This window comes from Budorcas taxicolor, chromosome 8 (assembly GCF_023091745.1).
Source record: "Budorcas taxicolor isolate Tak-1 chromosome 8, Takin1.1, whole genome shotgun sequence".
Classification (NCBI taxonomy): Eukaryota; Metazoa; Chordata; class Mammalia; order Artiodactyla; family Bovidae; genus Budorcas; species Budorcas taxicolor.
Window position 1 is genome coordinate 20,550,331 of NC_068917.1, and position 18,556 is coordinate 20,568,886.

Consider the following 18,556-nt stretch of genomic DNA (forward strand, 5'->3'; position numbering starts at 1 on the left):
GGATTGTATGGGGTCACAGGCAGACACGACTGAGTGACTTTCACTTTCTTTTTCACTTATGGAAATAATATATATGAAACACTGGAGTAGCAGTTACAAATTCATTTTTGTTGTTCCTGAACATGCCTTTAAATAATCCTGTCATTTCTTTTTTCTTGCTGAATTTTTATAATAAGGCACAGAGGCCTGTATCATTTGAAATGCTTCTCTTAGGCTGATAAACACGGGTGTGATTTAAATAGTTCTCTTAGTTACTGCTTCAAGATGAAGAAAATCAGTTTCTATTTCTACTTACACTAAAAGTTAAAATGATATCAAAGTAGTGCAGAATAAACTTTATTGCTACTTACTAATTATGAGATGCAGGAGATGACTTGTGTGCGATTGAACACAGAGGAGGAGAAAGAGGTCTGAGTGCCTTGTAGCTGATTCAAGTCACCACCTTCATGAAGCATTGTGTGCCTGCTGTATTCACTGTGCAGAATGCTTTAGAGTACATTTGACTAGAGTTGGGTATATGTGAGGAAGAATGAGTTGAACACATTAGGCTACTTAGATTACTACCTTGGAAAATCAACTTTTTTTTTTTTGTAATGTTAAAAGACATGAGAGGTTTTTGCAAATGAGTGGCTTTAGAGAATAGGAATAAGGTTATTTTAGAAATGCCTAAGTGATGAGAAAATACCATATATTGATCTGATGCTGTCATTTAATCATCAGCTCACAGGTATTTATTGACCACCTCTAAGGTGTTTAGTCTTGTTCAGAATCTTAAACTGTTATGGTGTAGGAATGTTATGGTGTAGATTTTAGCACAGAATAGACTGATTAATAAACATATGAGTGCTGTTTCATTTTATGCCTAATCTTCCATTTTGCCAATGTAAAAAAAAAAAATTTAGTTCATGTTTAATTAGTGACTAAGAGGAAAAAAATGGCAGTCGAATTTTTCATCCAAAGTCAGGTAATACTGATATTTGACTAGGAACTTTACCTAAATCTTGAGTGATTGATGGTATCTGGTATAATGGGTCCTTTGCAGTAAGCCTTGGCCCACTTTTTGATGTTCCTACTAATCCTCATGCTCAAGATATATCCTGATAACCTATCACTGGATGACCAGTGTAATATACTAATTTTGAAAAATCACCTAAGCCTCCCAAATCTTTTTGTTGAACACCATAAATTCCTTGAAACTATAGGGCAGTATATGTTTTCCTTATAAATCTTGTTGCCAAAACCTACTTTCAGCAAATCATTAGATCCTAGGGCATGATTAGCTATCTGAATAAAAGAATCATTTGGACAGTAATACAAATTGCAATAAAATACATTTTTCAATGCCATTTCAAGATAGATAAAACAGGAGTTAACCCACAATTTAGGCAAAATATAGATGGCAGCTTGAAGGTTTTAAAAACTATCAGTTTTATGTCATAAAAAGTAGGAAAAGAGTTTGGTTATAGATACTTTCCTTTTGTTGTATCTGCTTAATTGTTTAAAAGACCAACATGCTTTACCTTAAAACAATAGATATTTTTATATATTTTTATCTTCAAGTAGACTCCCTTGGAAAAAAAAATCCAGAAAATGCTGAGAGACTCAGTTTCCTTGATATTTAATTATTTTAAAATTATATTTAGTCATTTTATCATTTATTTGTGATAAAATGAAAAGGGTATGAGAGTTAAAAACAGAGGGTTCTGAATCTGCCCCAACCAGCTGTGTAACTTGGGATAAGTATCTATTAACAGGAGAGATGAATCATTCACTGATATGTAAGATTCCTTTCTGCTATAACTGGGCTTCAGGTGGCTCAGATGATAAAGCGTCTGCCTGCAATGTGGGAGACCCGGGTTTGATCCCTGGGTTGGGAAGATTCCCCTGGAGAAGGAAATGGCAACCCACTACAGTACCCTTGCCTGGAAAATCCCATGGATGGAGGAGCCTGGTTAGGCTGCAGTCTATGGGGTCACAAAGAGTTGGACATGACAGCAATTTCACTTTCCTTTGTGCTGTAACATCCTGATTACAATAGAAAATGCCATAAAGTTTGTGAAAGTTACCAAGTATTTTTGCTTTCCAGGTGGCTCTAGTGGTAAAGCGCTTGCCTGCCAATGCAGGAGACTTTGGAGACATAGGTTCAATCCCTTGATCAGGAAGATCCCGTGGAGGAGGGCACGGCAACCCACTCCAGTGTTCTTGTCTGGAGAATTCTGTGGACAGAGAAGCCTGGCAGGCTATGGTCCATAGCGTCGCAAAGAGTTGGACACGACTGAAGTGACTTAGCACATCACAGCACCAAGTATTTTGAGTTCAAGTATTTCTTAGGGCTTCCCTTCCCCTTTCCCCTTTTCAAAATGAAGCAATCTAAACTGTCCCATATAGTTGCTAGATAGGAACAATAATCAAGTGTTTTTTCCTTTTACCTAGGCTTTATTGTCAGGGTCACTTGGTAAGTATACTGTCTAGAATTTTTCACTTTGGCTTATAAACTTAGGTTGCTATCTTTAACTTACTGCTTTATTGTATTTCAAAATAATATGTAGATAGTTTTAAATAAAAAAAATTTTTTTCCCAAGGCTTATAACAAAAAACAGTACTCCCCTATTTTTTTGTTCCAACTCTTGCTACTGAGAGGTAACCACTCAAATCTTTTAGCCTTCTTACAGATTATCTTTGTATTTCTAAGTAAAATAATTTTTTGCCATTCCTTAATATTGCAGTCTTAGGTTTTATTTATTGATCTATTTTGGAATATGAAAATTAAGCTATATTCCTTCTCTCTCTTCCCTGAAAATGTAGCTTCCTCTCTCATCCTCACAATAAAGTGCAGTTATTGGGTTAGTTAGTTATTGGGTTTCTGTACATGGAAAATCCCCAACAAACTTTTTGGCCAACCCAATACATGATGGTTTTGGTTAAATTAGCATTCAGTATTTATACTATTAAGACTCTGTAAATATTATTCACAGCTGGGTTGTATGGTACCTGTCATTAGATTTCCTTTTTTTATTCCAATTTTTGGTTTTGGCTTTTTGGAATTCTTTTATAATGACCTTATTCTTTCGTTTGCTCAGTGTTCTCTACAGTAGCTTTTCAATTATACCCTGACTACCCTCCAGGAGCTTAACTTTGTTGGTAGGTTCAAACATATCATATGATTTTTTTTTTTCCTCCTTTAAAGACATTCCTCCTGGGACTCCCTGTCCTACGCTACTCTGGATCAGTTGGTCTTCACCTCTCTCATGCTAAGTATCCCATTTCCTGAATCTTGTCTTTCTTGTTTAGTTTATTCCCCCATTTTGGTGATGTACCTCTTCCAACTGCTTCCTGTGAAAAACTTCTTAAATGATCAATTGTTCTGATTCGTTGGTGTGACTCAGCATGTCTCAATTCTATCCATATCCTCAAATGAAACAGTGAGTATTGGCATTAGGCTGGAAATCATTGTCCCTTTCAGTTTTACAGCATTGCGTGGTGCCTTTTAACTTCAACCCATGGACTGTAGCCTGCCAGGCTCCTCAGTTCACAGAATTTTCCAGGCGAAAATATTGGAGTGGGTTGTCATTTTCTTCTCCAAGAGATCTTTCTGACCCAGGGATAGAACCCACATCTCTTACATTGCAGGCAGATTCTTCACTGCTGAGCCATCAGAGAAGTCCTCTTTTAGCTTCCACTGAAAACTGTCGAGAAAGTGAAGCGTCAGTCGTGTCCGACTCTGCAACCCCATGGACTGTAGCACACCAGGTTCCTCTGTCCGTGGGATTTCCCAGGCAAGAATACTGGAGTGGTTAGCCTTCTCCAGGGAATCTTCCCCACCCAGGGATTGAACCCAGCGTCTCCTGCATCACAGGCAGATTCTTTACCATCTGAGCTATTGAGAAGTCATTTGTAATTTTGATTCTTGATACTTAATGTGTGTCCTGCTTGATTTGAAAGCTCTTAGGGTCTTTTCTTTATTCCCAATATTCTGAAATTTCTTGATAATGTATTATGGGATGGATCATTTTTCATTCTCAAGTTGATCATTGATAGACTCTTTAGAGGGGAAGTTCATATCATTCAGTTCTGGGAAGATTTTTAATACTACTTGGAGAAGTGCCTTCCCTCTAACTTTTTAAATCTCTCTTTCTAGAACTCCTTTTGTTAAGACGTGCCTATGTGCTCAGTCGTTTCAGTCACGTCCAGCTCTTTGTAACCCCGTGAGCCTTAGCCCACCAGGCTCCTCTATCCATGGGATTTTCCCGGCAAGAACACTGGAGTGAGTTGCCATTCCCTCCTCCAGGGGATCTTCTCAGCCCAGGGATGGAACCCATGTCTCCTGCAAGTCTTCTCTATTGCTGGCAGATTCTGTACTGCTGAGCCCCTGAGGAAGCTCCTAAGATGTGGCTATCTAGGCCTAATTTTTAAATTCTTATTTCTCACTGTCTCTTTTCCATCTTCTGCTTTCTCATATATTTTCTCAATATTCTCTTCCAGTTCTTCCATTGATTAATTTTTTTCTCCTATCATTTTTAACATCTGAAAGATTTTTTTGGGGATTCTCTGAATATTCCTTTTTAAGAGTAGTGGTATGTTGTGTCTGTGGAGCCACGGTTCCACCCTGGTGTGCTGGTGAACTTGCCTGTACCCTGGTGGGCTGTGCAGTCAGAGCTTGAACCTCGTGGCCTAAGTCTTGGTGCAGTGGTGTGTGTGTGATCCTCCTGGAGTGTGGTCAGACCGTCTTGTGGGGAGCCATCACAAGAACATTTCCTTATCTGCCTCTTCTTGAGGGAAGCCCTCTATTTTGTGGACGGATGTCTTAAGGCAGTTTCCCCATCTGCCTCCCTGGTTTCTTAGAGACCTGAGGCCATCCTGCCCCGCTTAGGGCACAGCTGTAGGCTTTAAAATTGCGTAGGGACAGCCTGACGTTAGTGCCTCAGCTACAGAGAGTCCTGCCAGTTTTGTTTCTTTTACTTTGGTGTTCGCCTACCTGGGGAAGGGAGTGGCAACCCACTCCAGTATTCTTGCCTGGAGAATTCCTTGGACAGAGGAGCCTGGTAGGGTACAGCCACGGGGTCACAGAGTCGGACACGACTAAGCGACTATCACTTTTAGCCTACCCAAGGGCCATGGCGGCTTGGCACCTTTGGCTACAGGTTTTCACTGGGTAAGTAATAAGCTGCCTGAGTCTAAAGAGACTTTACTGTTTTTCTTTAACGGCTAAATCTGTCTAGTCTTGCTTGGCCCATGTCTTAGCCTTGTGCTTGATGGCTTCATGGATGTAACATTTTACCTCTCTGAGGATGTTAATTTTAACTGTTGTTTTCAAGTTTTCTTCTGCTTTTTGCCTTCTAGTTCCTTCAGTTTAAACATTTTTCTTGTTTATTTTGCTCTCTATCTGATGGTTTTTCAAATTCTCTAAAACCTGTGCTGATGTTTAACTGCTTTCATAAGTTAGACACTAAAAAACTGATTGGAAGCCCTTTTTATGAAGGAGGCTCGTTAATTGGTGGGATTCGGCTTTTCCATGAACCCTCCTGTTTCAGTAGGCTCAGCCTGCCCTTCACTCTGCTTGGTATGCCTGGGTGTGGAGTCTCATGCTTGAGCTTTGCCAGTCCTCTGTGGCACTGGTGAGTGAATGGTTGCATATTTGTGAGACCAGCTCTCATGTTTTCCCCTCTGCACTCTATTCGGAGGAAACTGGGATCGTCATTACCAAGCACTACTTGGGCTTCTGCTTAGAATCAAGTTGCTTCTTAGTTTTCTACAGGCCTTTAGGTTGCAACCTTCTTCATCCACAAAGTCAATTCCACTCACTTATTTGTGCTTCAGCTTTTAAAATTTCCTTGTCATTTTGGGGGACTTTCATGAGAGAGCAATGGCAAATGTGGTGTTTAGTGTCCTTTTAAGCAGATATTACTTGCATTTTTAACTTGTCTTTGCTTTTTTTCAACTCTTAAGTCTTTTTTTTTGTTTTTGCTAAGTGCAAATTTAGGTTAATTGATTACAAGTGGAAAAGTGTGAAGGAAAGTAGACAAAGGTGAGGGCAGTTTATAATCAGTGATACCTGCTGCTGCTGCTGCTAAGTTGCTTCAGTCATGCTCGACTCTGTGCGACTCCATAGATGGCAGCCCACCAGGCTCCCCCGTCCCTGGGATTCTCCGGGCAAGAACACTGGAGTGGGGTGCTGTCGCCTTCTCCAAGTGATACCTGAGGCTGGCTTATGTCAATCATCGTGTGTTTTTCTTCCTTCTTTCACTCCAGTAATTTTTGGTAGAGTATGTGTTGGTGTTAGTTATTATGCTGATAGTTTCAAATATGCTGTGTATTCTTTTGTCATGTAATTTCACATTCTTTTAATTTTACAAATATTTGCTTGAATTATTGTATTTGTTCTCTTGCCCTTGCTTTTGGTTTTCTTCTGGATTTCCTGTTATTTGTCATGTGTCTTTATCTTCAATATATGTCACTACCTGACTTTTTTTTATCCTCATTTTGAATTAAAAAATTTTCCCTTTTCACCTATTTCTCTTAGGCATTATCTGTTTATTCACGCCTATATTTATTCTATTTTCATTTTCATTTCTGGAGTGATATTTTTCCTTTTAATTCTTCCCTGAATTCTATCCCCTCATACCTAATTCTGATTCGTATTTTCTTTTATGGCTTGTATTAATGTACTTTTCTTAATGACTATAATCTCAGTTTACAATACAAGGTAATAGTTTTGATATGTTCCGTGGGTCTTTCTGGTATACTTTTATTGTCTGGAGGGGTTATTCTGTTCCTTATTCTTTATCTCTCTGTTTTATTTATAACATTATAGCATAGATTTGACCTTGATATATTTGTCATAGTGAGACTTATTTTTCTGAACTTTCACAAGAAACCTAGTTCAGATTAGCTTTGCTATCTTCATATTCTGTTGTCTATTTTTTGTTCTCTAATGATGTTCAAAATTATGGTGCCTTGCTTTCAGAGAGTTCCTGGATCTGTTCCCCTCTCTTACACATTTTCTTGAACTTCTCTTTCCATCTGTTGATTTTCTCTGTCCTGATCACTTTTGATTCTACAACCAAGTGATTCTTTTGAGTGGACCTCTCTCCTAGAAGGGGGGCTTCCCAGGTGGCTCAGTGGTTTAAAAAAAAAAAAAAAATCTGCCTGCCACTGCAGGAGACGCAGGAGACACGGGTTTGATCCCTGGGTGGGGAATATCCCCTGGAAGAGGAAATGGTAATCCACTCCAGTATTTGTGCCTGGGAACCCCCATGGACAGAGGAGCCTGGTGGGCTACAGTCCATAGGGTCATAGTCCATAGGGTCACAGAATCTGATATGAATAAGCGGCTGAACACACAGGCTCCTAGAAGGGAGCCCTGGCTGGTTCCTTTTTGGAGTGCTTAGGATCTGACTGCTCCTTTGAGACATTATTGTCCTCGAACTCACCTGCTGTTATTAGAGGCAAAACCCCTCCCACCTTCACTTGCTGTCTCAAGTTGTCTCACCTGACGTCACCTTATTTGGGGCGTCTCCTGGCTTCCCTTTATTTTCTCCTTCTGAAGTGCTGATATTATGAAGGTCCTAAGACTTGTTAGTGGTTTGTTCTTCTTGCTTATATTTTGAGGTTGTGTCATACCTCTGCTTAGTCTTGTTTTAAATGTTGTCCATGGGTTTTGGTTTTTTCTGTTCATTGTTCTACCTGGTTTTATGTAGAGATGCAAAAACTTTTGCTTTTGTCACCATTATCTTCCCAGGATGCTCCTGTGTTTTTGTTTTAAGTTATGTAGGCAGTCTTCATTATATACAAATACAAATGACAAAGTACTGTATATCAAGGAGAGCTGATATATATGTAAAATATCTTACTGATTTCTTTCAAAGTATTCTTAAAATTATCTTGTTAATTTTGACAAAGTTATTTTTAATTTTAAAAGCACAGCTTGTTTGTTATCTTGTTTGGTAGAAGCAGTTGTTAGCTAGAATGTAAAACGTATTGTACTACCCCTTAATAGCAAGGGAATTAGCTTTACTAGATATATTCTTATAGTAGTAATTGTCAGTTGAAAGATTTTTTTACTCAAGATTGAAAATCATTTGTATAAAAATAAAGATATGACAGTATAAATTAGAGAACCAATATTCGAATGTGAAATTTGGGGGGAAGAGAATTGAAGTCACTGTGTCACTTCTAAAAGATAATTTTTTTCATTCTCTGAATAATTAATATTTATTCATTACTCTTCTGTATAGCATCTCTGCCTGGCACGTATTTTCTCAGAGTCCAAGAGACCTACAAGTTTTGGCAACTGATTTTTTTCCCCCTCTAAATACATTTGGTATAGGTTTTTAAATAAGATTCTATTTTTAGTATGATATTTAAAATCACAATATAAATGGAAAATTGGTGGTATTGTATATGTTTATCAACCAATCTATTATAACATCACAAAAACCAAAATAACTCAGCCTAAAAAGAGACTCAGAAAGTATCCATTACTTTTACTATATAAAATTTTTCTCTCTTTTAGTTTAAAAGATAGCTTGATGTGGTTGATTGCTATAACACAACTGTTTTGGTATGAAATATCTGTGTAATAGCTTACTTGTGGAATTTTCCTATTAGTAAACATGGAAGAAGAGAACACTTAAAATATCAAATTAAAATCTAATTGTCTACACTATTCACAATTATGTAACTCTTCAGATACATGCCTGCATCAAATATGCAATATAAAAAAGAGAAAAAGTTTATGTTTATCTTATTTACAAACAGATTTAAAGTTTAAAATACTGCATTTTTATCAAGTTTCATGTCTTATAGTTCTTTTTTATTAACATTTAAGTACATGAATGGAATTCTTATTCATTCTGAAGCCTGCAGAAGGATTTTTGCTGCACACTGGCTAATCAAACGGCTGCTGTTGTTACATGAGAAAGAACCGAAGATGATAACTGTTAATGCCATACATTTATGAAACTAGGACAAATAGTATTCCTTTTTAAAAAAATTATGTTCATACAATTCACTATTCTCTTTTAAATATACCTTCACATATCTTTTTTTCTACCTAATCTTTAGACTCTTTTGTCAGAACTTGGTGTGAATTTTAACCTCTGATAAAAGTCAGTCTTATATAAATACTTGTTTTCTGTGTTGAGTAAATGAAATCAGTCTCTCCCAGTATGGAACATGTTTACACCAACATGTGACAACTGTTAGAACTTTGTTTTCATATTTCCACTTATATATTAATTGATTTTTTAAAACATAAAAAGCCTGCTAGTCTTCAGTGAAGGATAAGTAATTCACTGGTAGTTTTTCTTTTTTAATCTCCAAAATGAAATATTATTAGATGCATTGATATGGAATTTAGAAACTTTTAAATTGTACCTTTTCCTCAAAGTACATAAATATCATGAGTTGTCGATCTTAAACACATTTTATTGTGAATTACTTTGAAATTATTTGTCCTTATTTGCTATTATCAGGAAATAGTTTTGGTAAGAAAAGGAACTTTATATTTAGAATTTATGGATCTAAAAGATGGTTAGGAGACCATGGGCTGCAGCTACCCACAGTAGCTTGGTTGGTGGGTTTGTTTTCTATCAGCTCCTCCTGACCAACGTTTTAGTATATCTTTCTGTTCTCTCTTCTTTTTCTTCCACCTTCCTATTAATATTAACTCTTTCCTTTGCTTTTTTGTCATTTTCCTCTTCCACATTTTCTTCCTTTACTGATGATCATTTCAGACAGTTTTAAAAATCCTTTGTTGTATTCTCAACCTATGTGTTAAAAGAAAATTCATGTCAAAACTTTGTTTAGGGACTTCTCTGGCAGTCCAGCAGTTAAGACTCTGAGCTTCCATTGTAGCAGGGTGGGTTCGATCACTAGTAGGGGGAAAAAGATCCTATGCACCATATTAACAAAAATTTTAAAAAGAAAAGAAAAAAACCTATGTTTAGAAACCTGATTTCCTTTAGGTAATTGAGAATTTTATCATCATAGAGAATCAGACTTGATGGGATATTGAAGATCTAATTCAAAATAGCAACAAATTCAATGCCTTTTTTTTAAAATATGATTTTCAAAAATTACACTTTTGGATTAATGTTTTTCCATTATAAGAAAAGATTAAAGTATTTGAGCCCATTCCCCACAATCATTTCAGTACGTATGTCACTTAAATATTAATTATTTTCCTCCTGTCCTTTCCCACATTTTCAGTTTAAATTATCAAAAGGATATGAACACTGGATGCTTTTAAGTTCGAAGGTTTATTTTTTTTTTAAGCTCTGTTTCCTAATTTCTCATCTGCAGCATTAGAACTTTATTGCAGATAAATTGAACAAAAGAGAAAAGTACAGAGAGGAATCTCACAGACTAGATGTAGTCTAGTGGGTGTTTTGCCTTGTTCTCCATCATTCAAAATCATTGTTTGTTGATCAAATTAATAATAAATACACACACAAGATACTCAGTATTGTGAAGAGTACAGAGTTTCCTTGACTTACGATGAGGTTACATCCTAATAAACCCATTATAATCTGAATATATTATAAGCTGAAAGTTCACTTATTAATAATATACCTAACCTACTGAACATCAGAGTTTAACCTCACCTACTTAAACATGCTTGGAACAATTAGACTGGCTTACAGTTGGGCAACATCAATTTCACATAAAGCCTATTTTACAACCAAGTGTTGAATATCTTCTGGAATCCTGAATACTGTACTGAGAGTGGAAAACAGAATGGCTGGCTGGGTACGAAATGGTTGTAAAGGTATTGGTAGTTTACCCTTATGATCATGTTACTGACTGGGAGCTGTAGCTCTCCACCGCTGCCCAGCATCATGCAAGAGTGTCATCCCACACACCACTATCCTGGAAGATCAAAATTCAAAGTATAGTTACTACCGAATGCATAGATTGCTTTTACATCATCATAAAAGTTGAAAAATCCAAAGTCAAACCGTCATAGTTTGGGAATAATTTGCATCAGGAGTAAAAGGATAAAAGGCAAGCAGTCTGGAGGAAAAAGAGCATTTGTATAAATGGAAGCCACAGAGTTGATATCCTTAAGAAAGAGAACCTTCTTGTACCGTGGGTGGGAATGTAAATTGATACCAAGAACAGTAAGGAAGTTCCTTAAAAAACTAAATGACCTAGCAGTCCCTCTAAGGGGTATATAGCCTGAGAAAACCATAATTTGAGAAAACGTGCACCTCAGTGTTCATTGCAGCGCTATTTACAATAGCCAGGACTGGAAGCAACCTAAATGTCCATTAACAGAGGAATGGATAAAGAAGATGTGGTATCAATATGTATATTCAATGGAATATTACTCAGTCATTAAAAGGAATGAAATTGGGTCACTTGTAGAGATGTGGATGGACCTATAGATTATCATACAAAATGAAGTCAGAGAAAAGCAAATATATATTAGAATATATATGTGGAATCTAGAAGAATGATACAGATGAACCTATTTGCAGGGCAGGGATAGAGACGCAGACGTAGAGGACAGGCCTATGGACATGTGTGGGGATGGGATAAATCGGGAGATAGGGATTGATATATATACACTACCATGTGTAAAACAGCTAGTGGGAAGCTCCTGTATGTCTCGGGGAGCTCAGCTTGGTGCTCTGTGATGACCTACAGGAGTGCGGTGGGGGTTGGGGTGAGAGGGAGGTCCAAGAGGGAGGGGATATATGTACACATAGAGCTGATTCACTTCGTTGTACAGCAGAGACTAGCACAACATTGTAAAGCAACTATACTTCAAGAAATAAATCAATCCTGAATATTCACTGGAAGGACTGATGCGGAAGCTGAAGCGCCAATATTTTGGCCACCTAGTACAAAGAGCTGACTCATTGGGAAAGACCCTGATGCTGAAGAAAGATTGAAGGCAAAAGGAGAAGTGGGCAGCAGAGGATGAGATGGTTAGATGGCATCACCGACTCAATGGACATGAATTTGCACAAACTCCAGAAGATAGTCAAGGACAGGGGTGCCTGGCATGCTGCAGCCCGTGGGGTCAAAGAGTTGGACACAACTTAGCAACAATTCCTCAGTAAAAAAAGAAAAAAGATGTAGTACATATAATCGAGAAATTATAAAGTGTCAGCATCGTAGAATTGTATGTAAAGTGTGGTTGGTGATTCCTAAAGCTCAGAGAATATTGGAGGGGAGGGAGGGAGCGCTGGGGAATGTATGGAGAAAGCACGTCCAGTAGGAGAAATGACAGCTCACAATGAAAGGAGTGGTTGTGCTCTGGTTATGTGGTCCTTGGAGACCATTTAGCGCAGGGCAAGTAGTCTCAGGAGGTTCTGTTTGCCCTTAGTATCACACTATGGTATGAAAACGGATGTTTCTAATGATGAATCTGCGTCTGTAAGAAGTGAACTTCATGTGGTGGTGTTCACAAATTTTTTTGTAAAAATGTGTAAAAAGCAGATGTTTGTGTGTAAAAAGAATATATGTTTATGTATTGGACAGCTTCATATATATTGGGCAGCCAGGCTCCCCTGTCCTTCACTATCTTCCGGAGTTTGCTCAAATTATTGTCCATTGAATAGGTGATGCTATCTTTTCTTGATTTACTGGATAAATGAGGCATTGTCTTTAGGCGATTATTTGAAAACACCCTGTTATGTTATCTCAGATCTGCTTTGAGCCCTAGTTTCTGTCAAACTCTCTAAGTTTGTCAGAATATATATAATTTCTGTTCACTGAAACAACAGAATAAAGAAAATGGACTTGTGTATTCCTTGGTGGATGGCCCCATAATGTCGTTTGGAGCTTGAGACATGGTTTCACTGAACACTGAAATTAGCCCCAGAACTATGGCCTGTGTTTTTTTTCTTTAAGGGTATAAACTCAGTGAGGAGCGTAATTAGGGATAACAGGCTTTTATGCGTGGCCGGGGTCGGTGGCGCATACATTTAATATACAGTGCTTGATATTACTCTCTTGATAGATTCTCCAAACATTGTGCTTTTCCATGACAATGCGTGTCCCCCATGTATTTGATATAAGTAAGATTTTTAAAAAGAGTTTGATTGTAGTTAAATGATGAGAACTCTGTGGTATGGTCAAAGTGAAATATCGTATACTTTGTATGTAACAAGTATGAATATTATAATCTATCTGAAATATATCAAGTCAAGAATTCCAGCTTTTTAATAGCTGTGAGTTTGCTATATCTAGCTTCCTGGCAATTCAGTGCATGTTGCAATGTACACTTTCTCTGAGAGCCTTGTTTTAAATTTTTGTTTTTGTATTATCCTCAAAGGAGAGCTTCCAAATTATGTTTCCATATCCAGACCCTGTAAACATTTAAATTTAACTAGTCAAAGCAATGAATAAGTCTTTCCTTTGTTGCAGAATAAGTCTGTTCCTTTCCAACAAAGGAAAATAATAGAAACACAATACATTTAAAGTGTTCTTTTAATGTTTTAATTTTGTGTCTTTTTAAAAAAAGAGATGGGAATGGGGAAAAAAAGAGAATTTAAGATTTTTGTATTTAATTGAACTAACAGCATGTGCTGACAAGTCATAAATAACAGCAGTCCAAAGTGACTAAATAAATTGGTTTGCACAAGCAATGATTTATCTTCTGTCTTTCATTGCCATCAGGCTAAGAGACAGCTTCTTTTTGTCAGCCTATAGGAAAAATACTTGCTAGTATAACAATCCTGTTTCTACACCTGTGGTAGAAGCTCATTATCTTCTATAGAAGTTGCATGTTAAACTATTTAAATACGATAATTAAGTCTACATTTGGTTGTCCATTTACCTAAAACTGTAACGCTCTAATCGCTCAGTCTTTATGGAAATTTGTAATATTTCTATAGGATCATTTCCTCTCATTTTTTTCCTTTGACTCATGGATTACTAATTAATAGATATGTTTCTTGCATGTGTGTGTGCTAAGTCACTTCAGCCGTGTCTGACTCTGTGTGACCCCATGGACTGTAGCCCACCAGGCTCCTCCATCCAAGGGATTCTCCAGGCAAGAATACTGGAGTAGGTTGCCATGCCCTTCTCCAGGGGATCTTGCCTATTCAGAGACAGAACCCGAATCTCTGGCATCTCCTGCGTATCAGGTGGATTCTTTACCGCTGAGGTACCGGGGAAGCTCGAACGTTACTTAGGATCCTAATATTAGGAGATTTTTGAAATCTTTCTGTTACTGATTTTTAGCTTAATTCTACTTGGTCATAGGACATATTTTGTATGACTTGTCTCCCTTTAAATTTATTGAGATTTGTAATATGGCCTAAAATAGGGTCTACGTTGGCAAGTATTCCTTGATCACTGAAAAAGAATGCATATTTTGCTGTTGTCTGGTGGGGTGTTATGTAAGTGTCAACTAGATCAGGTTGGTTAATAGTGTTGTTCAAATCTTCCATGTTCTTACTGATTTTTTGTGTGTATTTTTTACTTATCAGGAGAGGACATATTAGTTTTATATTTCCACATAACAAATGACCACAAATTGGGCTTAATGTTAATGTATAGTAATAAAGTGTCAAGAATACTGGAGTGGGTTTCCATTTCCCACTCTAGAGGTTTTTCCCAACCCAGGAATCAAACCCATGTCCCTTGTATCTCCTCATTGCAGGTGGATTCTTTACCAGCTGGGCTCCCAGGGAAGCCCATGGAGTATCTTATCCTACCTTTTAGCCTCCTTCTGTCTTTAAATTGTGCTTCTTGTAGGCTGCATATGGTTGGGCCTTAATTTTTTATCCAATGTTTCAATCTCTGCCTTTTATTTATTTTTTGAAATTTCCTCATAGTTTATTTTTTATGAATAGTATTTGTACATAGCATACCATATGTAACCCTATCTCTCAGCTTTTATAGATCTTCTATATTTCTATCATTTCTTTTATTTTGATGGTTTTGTTGGTATATAATTCACATACCATAAAGTTTACTATTTTTTTAAATGTACAGTTTAGAGGTTTTTACAGAGCTATGCATTCATGTTATTGTTTTAATTTAGTTGTTAAGCTGTGTTCAAATCTTTTGTAACCCCATGGACTGTAGCCCACCAGGCTCCTCTGTCCATGATATTTCTCAGGCAAGAATATTGGAGTGGGTTGTCACTTCCTTCTCCAGGGGATCCTCCCAACCCAGGGATTGAACCTGTATCTCTTATTTTGGCAGGTGGATTCTTTACTGTTGAGCCCCCAAGGAAGCCCATTTATCGACACTATGTAATTCTAGAATATTTTCATCACCCCTTCTGAAGAAACTTTTTACCTATTAGCAGTCTCTCCGTGCCCACCTTCTCCAAGCCCCTGGCAAACACTAATAAACTCTTCTGTGTAGAATTTGCCTATTCTGGACATTTTCTCTCAATAGAATCTTATAATAGGTGACTTTTTCTATCTGACTTGTTTTCAAGATCCATTCATATTGTAGCAGATGCCATACTTGTTTGGTTTTTATGGCTAAATAGTTTCCCATTGTGTTAGTATATCACATTTTGTTTATTTGTTCATTAGTTGGTTCATTATTGGGTTATTTCTAATTTTTTGGCTAGTGTGAATAATGCCTCTATGAATATTCATGTACAAGTTTTTGTGTGGACAAATGTTATCATTTCATTTTTCTTGGCTATATACCTAAGAGTAGAATTACTATATCATATAGTAACTCTGTGTTTAACTTTTCAAGGAATTCACAAATTTTTTCCAAATGGCTAGACCATTTGACTTTCCTACCAGCAATATATCAGGGTTTCATTTTCCTTCAATACTTGTTATTGTCTGTCCTTTTTAGTATGTGAAAGATGTTGCTTCATTGTGGTCTCATTTGCTTGTTTCCAGTGAGATATCTCTGTCCTTATTATCCCTCTGTGTAACATGTCTTTTTCTGAGTGCATTGTACTGTTTTCTTTATTGCTAATTTTGAGAAATTTGATTACAATGTGGTTTTGTGTAGTTTTCTTCTTGTTTCTTGTGCTTAGAGTCATTGTTGTTCTTGGATTTGTGAGTTTTATTATTTTATTTTCATCACATCTGGAAAAGTTTCAACCATTATTACTTCAAACAATTATTATTTATTTTTCAAAATAATAATAATTATTACCATTATTACATCAAATAATTTTTTTATCTCCCTCTTTTTCTTTTGGGGGCTTCCTTTACACATATGTGGTATAGTTTAAATTTTTTATCATAGCTCACTGCTGCTCCATTCATTTTTTAAAATTCTCTTTTCTGTCTTTCAAATTCACCAATCTTTTTTCTGTAGTTTCTTACTTGCTGTTAATCCCATCTAACATATTTCTCATATTTTACATTGTAATTTTAAATTTAAATTTAATTTAAATTTAATTTCCATCTTTTAAATATTTTTCATATCTTTGCTTATTATTTTGAACATACAGAAAATAGTCACAATGACTTTTTAAAAGCACTTGTCTCCTTTTTCGGTGTCAGTTCTTGGTTAGTTTCAATTGATAAAATTTTCTCCTAATGATGGGTCACATTTTCTAGTTTCTGTACAGGCTTGACAATTTTTTCATCGAATACCAGACAATATGACTTTTACTTTGTTGGGCGCTGGATATTTTCATTCATGTAAAATGGTCTTGAGCCTTTTTCCTGGGACATAGTTAAGTTATTGTAAACAGTTTGATCCTTTCCATTTTTGCTTTTAAGATTTGTTAAGCCCGACTGGAACATGCTTATTGTAGGTGTAATCAGTCCCCCTTGCTGAAGAAAAGCCCTCTCTGTGTACTTAGTCAAGTGCCCTGTGGGTCATGAGGTTTTCCAGTCTGGCTTTTGTGCACAAGCACTGCTCTTAGCTTCATGGCAGTGCTGAGCGCCGTTACCTCATGTGCTGCTGGTGGTTTTTCTCTTGGCCTGGGCAGTTCCCTTACCTGCATTCTCTGTTCAGTCTCAGCGCAGTGACTGGGGAGGCCTTGAGACTTCCCTGGTGGCTCAGACGGTAAAGCGTCTGTCTACAATGAGGGTGGTCTGGGTTCGATCCCTGGGTCGGGACGATTCCCTGGAGAAGGAAATGGCACTCCACTCCAGTACTCTTGCCTGGAAAATCCCATGGACGGAGGAGCCTGGTGCAGGCTACTGTCCACGGGGTCGCAAAGAGTCGGGCACGACTGAGCGACTTCGCTTTTGCGCTTCTACAGAGCTTCTGTGTCGCTTTCTCGTCTCTCGTTCAGAGTTCGCCTTCAGTGTAATTTGTCTTTGGCTAGTTTATTCTGACTTCCATTCCTTAGGGTGTTTCCTCTTTTTGTTAAAAAAGTGATATTTAAATAAATATATATACATATATATAAATACTTTTTTTTTTTGGATGTTCTGGGTCTTCGCTGAAGCACATGGGTTCTTTTTTTTTTTTAAGTTGTGGCCCATGGTATCTTCTAGTTGTGGCAGGTGGAATACAGTTCCCTGGCCAGGTTTCGACAGCGTGTAGTCTTAGCCGCTGGACCACCAGGGAAGCCACAGAGTGTTTCTGTAATCTTAATAAATCTGGATTTATCATATTCCCTTCAGGAGATCTTAAGCCTTATCTCTCGACCTCTGTTTACCTCTATTTTCCTCTATTTCCTTGCCTTGTATAGCAAAGAACTGGGTTTTTTTTAAACATCTGGAATAAATTTTAATAAAATTATTAAAATGATTATTAATGCCATTTCAGTACATACCACGAAGATATTAGTAGCTTTTCTGTAATAGTTTGCTATACGGCAGCCATAACAAAATACCACAGATTGGGTAGCTTAAACAACAGAAATGTATTTTCTCAGAATTCTGAAACTAAAAGTCTGAGCTCAAAGAATTGTCTTTCCATAGGACGTATTGTCTGATTCTGCAGGCGGACTCATTTCTGTGTTTCGTAGAAGCAGAGAAGTAAAATGTTAATTTGTTTAGCCATATTTTGTTAGTATGCAGTAGGATACTTGCCTGTGTAAGACTATTAGTGCACCTGTCAACTGGACACCCTCGTTTCCTTTGACAGTGTGAGTTATAATTTAGATTGTCATTTCCCCTTCTTAACTGTTTTCTCAAGAGGAGATAATTGATACTGCTAGTGGGTTTTTTTCTTGTGTGTGTGTGTGTGTGTGCTGCACAACTTATGGGGTCTTAGTTCCCTGACCAAGGATTGAACCCGGGACCTTGGTAGTAAAAGCACAGAGTCCTAATCACTGGACTGCCAGGGAATTCCCTGTACTGCTAATAAATTTTTTAAAACAATCTCTTTTAAGCCTTCTTTATTTGCAATGAAATAATTGTATTGTCATCTGTTTTTCTTAGTATTATAGGTAATGATTTTTAAAAAGAGTTGACATGATGGTAACTTTAAGCCCTTATTAAAGTGGCAAAGAAGAATTATTGGGGAATAAATGTACAATTCTATGAACAACTGTTTTCTGGTTGTAAAAAAAGGTTTACTTGTATAATGTTTAAATAATGCAAAGGCAGATGGTTAATAACTCCTATCTGCAACCATAAAAGTAAAATAAGTTTGGTTAAAAAATTTTTTTTTATCAAATGGACATGTGGGCAATTAATCTGTTGCTTTCTTT